Source organism: Cryptomeria japonica, chromosome 2 (genome assembly GCF_030272615.1).
Source record: "Cryptomeria japonica chromosome 2, Sugi_1.0, whole genome shotgun sequence".
Classification (NCBI taxonomy): Eukaryota; Viridiplantae; Streptophyta; class Pinopsida; order Cupressales; family Cupressaceae; genus Cryptomeria; species Cryptomeria japonica.
In genome coordinates, this window is record NC_081406.1 from 552,963,636 (window position 1) to 552,970,033 (window position 6,398).

Sequence of the window (6,398 nt, forward strand, 5' to 3'; positions counted from 1 at the left end):
TATTTATCTCTATATCTCTCTTTAACTGTATCTCTATCTCTCCCTTTTCTATCCCTACATCTCCTCCCCCCTCCCTATATTTTCCTCTCTCCCTATTACTCCCTTTTTACATCTCTCTACTTTTCCTCTATCCCCTCCGCTACCCCTCCCCCCACCTCTCTCTCAAAGTTCTTGCTTTCTCCTTCACTATATCTCTATCTCTCTATTTCCCCCTCTCCATACCTCTGTTTGTTACTTGTCTTTGTCACCTTATTTCTCCCTATCTGCCCCGCCCCCTCCCCATATTTATCTCCCTATCTACCCCCCTTTTCTATCTATAGCTCATTATTTGTACTTCTCTCTATCTCTTTCTATCCATATCTTTCTCTACCACTATCTCGCTATCTCCCCCATCTCTCTATCTCTCTTAGTCTATCACCCTCTATCTATATTTCTCTCTCTATATACTGAATTATCTCTCCCCTCTTCTCTCTCCCTCTCTCCCCCTTCTCTCTCAGCCTTCTTTATCCTCTACTTACATCTCTCCTTTCTCTCCCTCCCTCTCTATCTCTCCCCATCTTTCTATTCCAAACAACATTATTTGCTGGATGCCCTACCAGATGGCTTCATAAATTACATAAATATATATATAAAATTAGAATGCCTAATTGAACTTCCACACCTTTCGTTGCGATTCCTAATTTATTTTACTCTATGGTCCTATGTACCTGTTGGTGACGGCCAAGATAACAACATGGTGTAGTTACTAATATTTGTGTCCTAATAAAAGTACTATGCTTTATAATCTCTTAAATCAACTCATTTAATATAAGTTTTTAATTCTAAAATATTATTATTGTCTCCTTTTACTTTAAAGAATTAATTCATTCAACCATCTGGAGCTATGTGCCCATCCTCATCATCCTAAGACTCAGTCTGAACTAAATCAGATGACGGGAAAGGAAGCTTCCTTCGTTGCTTGTGCGAAGAGACCTCTAACACGACAAACGCTAACCAACTATTGTGTCAAAGGGTGGTGGAAAGACATCGCAGTGGCCAGAAAGAAGGAACTAATATTCCTACTGCAAAGTTATCCAGATCGACTAAAGAAGTGGTCAATTGAAGCATCAACTACATAGAGAGAGTAAACATATAACGTGGTTTAACCTAACAAGCAAGGGGACATGGAATCAACAACATCCCAGTGTACCCTTTAAGGTTAGCTAAGTTGCAGTTTTGTGTCCAAGCGATTCCATTGTCCGCTTTCTTCTTCGGGCAGGTCGCTTATAATAAGCAAGGTTCACGCTCTGTGGATCTCACTTTTTTCTTTCTTTGATATATTTAGTCGTCCTTTATTCCTGTTCTACCTACTGGGGCGTAGGGTAAGAATCCTTAGCAAAGTTGTGCTGAGCTATACTTATATGATAATGCATGCATGTGGTCTATGCTTTCAAAGTGGGGAGGTAGTTTATTTCCATCCTGGTTTGTCTGAAATTGTCTTGGCTTTTGATTTTGGGTTGTCTATGTTTGGATGGGAGGAGACTTGATTCAAATTGTAAAACATATTAAGCAAATAATTTCTTTTTGGAGAAATTGGTTGAAAGTAATTTAGTCAATTATGTGGAGGGTATGAAGGGTTTTGACTTTGTGATTTCTTATCAATTGACTCAATTTTGGACGAATGGTGTTGTCCAAGTGGGGAAGGTGAAATTTACTATGTTCGTAGAGACTATTGTTGTCGTGACTGGGTTTCCTATAGAGGGGAAGAATTTCAAAAAGAAGCCTAAAGGGAACTATAAATAATATTTCAAAAGATTTGTAGGCCCAAGTGAGAAGGTGGTCTACCACCAAAGCGGTTTCAAGATGGACAACCTATCTAGTTTTTGGAAGGACATGGCCATACTTTTGATCGAGTTCCTCACTCCCGATGGGTGTTTGAGAAGGTTTCATTCTCAATCGTTCCTAATGACCAATCACCTTCGACATGGGGGAAGGATGAATTCTTTCTTCTGCATTTTCACCTCTATTTATTAGTGTGTAGAGGTTGCTAAGTCTAAGGGGTCTCCTCCACTGCATCCAAGGCTCATCTTGGATATCTATAAGTTCCATTTGAGTTTAACCCCTTCTAATGGTCCTAATATTAACTCTCTTGACTGTGGTTCAAGTATGGGTCTCTATGTTAAACTTTTGGTCAATAATTTGGTGACTGTTTCTTCTACTAAACCTTGTAAGGTCTCTACTAGGGTTAATCCCTTTCAGAATACTAAATCAAAGAACCCCTTTTGGCCCCTTATTAGTGAAAGTTATACTCAGAAAACAATCATTGTCAAAGATGGATTTGAGGATACAACCTTTTCTTGGTCTACTAGGTCTGATTGGGCCCCAAATAATATTGAGAGTAAAGAGGCTATTCCTCCATCCCCTCATTCCCCCTATGGTTCACCAAAATCTCTCTTTGGAGTTTTTGGTTTATGGAGGAATTTCCCCTCTTCATTCAACTAAGGTTAATGAACTTTGTGAGGGGTTCAACAACATCAACCAACCATCTGTTGGTTATTGAGTCAATTTGAGGTGGTGAAAAAGAAGATTAATAAGCTTCAAGCTATTTTAGAAGCGAAGACCAAAGCCTCTTGTTGGGTCGACAAGGAGGAATAGAGGTCTTGGATGGCAGTCGAGAATTTTTCTAGGATGATTAAGAAATGGGAAACAATGGACATCTCGGTTAAAGAGCTCATAGAGAAAATTAGTCAAACTAAGAATGTGAATGATTTGGTTGATATGGTGGAGGTTCTCCAGGCAAATCAGGTAGACTATTGAGAACATGATTAACCAACATAGGGAAATTGCAAAGAACTCTACTACTCTCCATGACATTGAGGATGAGATTAGGAGAAGGATAGCAAAGAAAATAAGACAATTGGAGTCCCTATATATGATGGAGTTGGAAGCATCTTTTTCAAAGGTGAAAGCCATGCAAGACTCCCCGAGTATTTTCTTTGGGAAAGATTCCTCTCAAAACTCTTTGTGGTAGGAAAAGGAAAAGATATCTATGTGGATAGGAAATTTGAGTTCTCTCCCAACCAATAAGTCATTGGTTTCTTCTTTTGGTGGGAAAGTGTTTCTTTTTCTTGTTTTGTTGTGCCTGGTGCCCGATTTTAGTTTGTGGGTTTATCAATATTAGTGGTTTCTGCTGGGTCTATTTTAGTAGTAGGTTTGTTTTTATGGGTTCTCACTCCTTATGAGTCCCTAATTTTTTTATTTATTTTTTCTTGTAGTTATGTAAGGTTCTAGCCTCTCCCTATTTAATATTCTTCTTAACAAGGTAGAGAAGGCAGGGTATATCTATGTGTATTATGAGGCCATAAATATCAGATGCTTGTGAAATTTTTTATTTCCAATAATCATTGATATTTCTACATAAGAGTTTATTTTCCTTAGAAGATAAGATTATAATTAATACAATAGAGATAGATTTTAGGCATATGTAAACTATACTACTAGCTAATAGTAAAGCTAAAACTACTTAGCAGTTGTTTTGATGAAGGAGCTATAATATATGTTCAACATTAGGAGGATAAAACTAGTATGGTATAAATCTTGTGGTCATCTATTTTTTATTGACAAAAAGAAACATACTTTTATTTTACTTGTTTATATTTAGTGGTTTTTTTCCAATTTATCCATAAGCATGTGGGATAGAGTCTATGTTATGATTGGTATCACTATTTCTTTTACTATATTTTGAAACATTAAGGCTAAAATGGAATATACTGATATATTTTTTTCCTTAAGAAGACTACATAAACGAGCTAAATAAAGTTATACTATTTGAACAAAAAGGACTTGCAAAATATCTCTTTATTTGTTTCATATAAAGATATAAAGAAACAACCTATAGCTTTATTTAGATAGTAAACAACAATGCTCATTGTAATATATAGAAAATAATGACTATAGATGATAGTTTTATTTACTTTACTTGTACAATGAATGTTATATAATGGGTTAACTAACTCAATTTATATTGTGATCTGTACTTGAGAAAAGGAATTATTTCTATTTCATTTCTACATACTAATATCAAAAAGCTTACTATTCAAAACATGCTTGATTGTATATGAAAAAAGATAACAATACAAAATACTCACTTTTAAGAAAAGAGGTTAAAGATATATTTTTACAATTCCAAACTTAAGGTAGTTCAAAACATATTGATCTCCTTTACTAATCTCCTTTACTCTTGGATACATAAGTGATGACACGATTACTACAAGATTATGCATGTTTCAAGGCTTACATGAGCATACACATGGAAACATGAAGCTGCTCCAATGGCCAAGGTAAGGGTGACCTACAAACCATAGGTTAGAAACTAACCACTCCTAAGCTATGAGGTATCCACTAGAACTAGATACACTCAAGCATACACACTAAGACAAAAAAGAAAACATGAAGCTACACACATAGAATTTCCCAACCCAAGGAATGACTCACACACATGAACGGTCTACATAAGGTTCTCATAGGGAGATATTAGGGAACATTATAAATAATGGGGTGGAACAATAATTATTATCTTCCATAATCACTTCAAACAATAAGTATCATTACTTTCATATTCCTTTCACTCCATAAAATCTCCAATCAAACTACCTAACTTAGCTTTCACAAATTTCAAATACATAATGAGCATGATCACAACACTTCTCAGTGCCTCTTTTCATAGCCACCTTTTCACATCCATTTAAAAATTCTCAAGTATGTTAGGTATATATACCCATTTCACTCTCAAAGAGTCAACAATACCCCATTAAAAGTTCAGCCTATCTCTATCTCTCACTTGGTTTTCATCTTAGGAAATAGGGGAACTAACCCACTACATCCCAAGCCCCATATATATCTCACAACAATACACAACAACACATTAAAAAAATAATTTCAAGACAAGATTTCTATTTAAAATCTACTCCATATAATCTAATAGGTATGGATCCTACCTTATCAAGTTGAAACAATAAATGAGTTTTATTGAAAATCTCCAAGCTTCTCCTCCAAACGCTCTTGATATCCTTCTCTAAAATCAAGACCAAGTAAAAGAAAAACAAGAACCCCTATTCCATTCTCCATTAAATGAAAAATAAGTGTTCAAGTTTGAACTCCTTGAATGGACAGGTTGGTTGGATTAAGGTGCCTCAACCTTAGGAGTCCCAAGGGTATTTAATTGAATTACTTAATGGTTTGAACTTACTGATTTTATTCACTTAGTGGTATAATATAAGTTTCCAAAGTTTTTAACTTGATTTTAGGGCTCGATGGCAAGTTGGGGGCAATAAGCATTGAGGAGAGGTAGAATGTGATACTTGTCCTAAAGAAGATAAATGATTAGGATCTTCTTAAAGTTCTCTCTAGGTTAGATATAACAATTTATTTATTTTATCCTTGAGCATGTTTTTAGAAAGTTTCTCGACAAGACCATTTCTTCCACGCAGGTAGGCTTGAAGCAAAATAGAATGCTCTTATTTAGCAGAAGCCTTGATTTTCTTGGAAACCTTGTATTTATGGAATAAATAATATTATTATCCAATATTTATTGAAAAAGGATTTTCTATTTATGTGCTACAAATTCACTAAATGGGTTGTTTTTTGAGAAGCTGCTCCTTTTTGTATCATAAGCTCTATAAATACAATGTGTTGAAGACGAGAAAGAAGATGAAGCGTTCTTGAGAGAAACCATTATTCTACTGAAACTATTTTAAAATTTTATATCATATTTGAAGATACTTGCAATACCATGGGCCTTGCACATTGTTTGTAATATATTCTTACTATAATATAGTTGATATGTGCTTTGGTGTGGTGGAGTTTTCCCACATTAAATATTTTGTGTTATGTTTCTTATTAAATCTGAAATTTATCTTTGTTTGTTTTTTATTTTATCTATTACATTGTTTAGGGGTTTGTAAATAAATTTGCATTCACTCTCGAAGGGGTTTGCATTAGGAAGATTATTTCTGCTATTCTTCTTTCCTTTCAATTCCTATAAGAGCCTAGCTAGCTTCATTATCCTTGCTGGGTTGTAGAGTTATTTGTGCAAATATTTTCTTATGGGATTTAAACAATAAATCAATCCTTGTGTGTTGTAGGCTTATTTGTTGCCAAATTGCATGTCAATAAACAATCATTCCTAGTACCAGGTCACCACATGTTAATAATTATTGTCAAATTACACATAAATTAGAAGTGTTTGATAAATTTATAGAGTTCAAGAGGATGTTTGAAAAACAAAGTACTAAATATATCAAAGTGACAAGGTTAAACAATGGATGAGAGTATAAATCAAATCAGTTTCTAGATTTTTGTAAAAAATATGGAATCAAGAGAAAATTCACCACTTCTTACACTCCACAATAAATAGGACT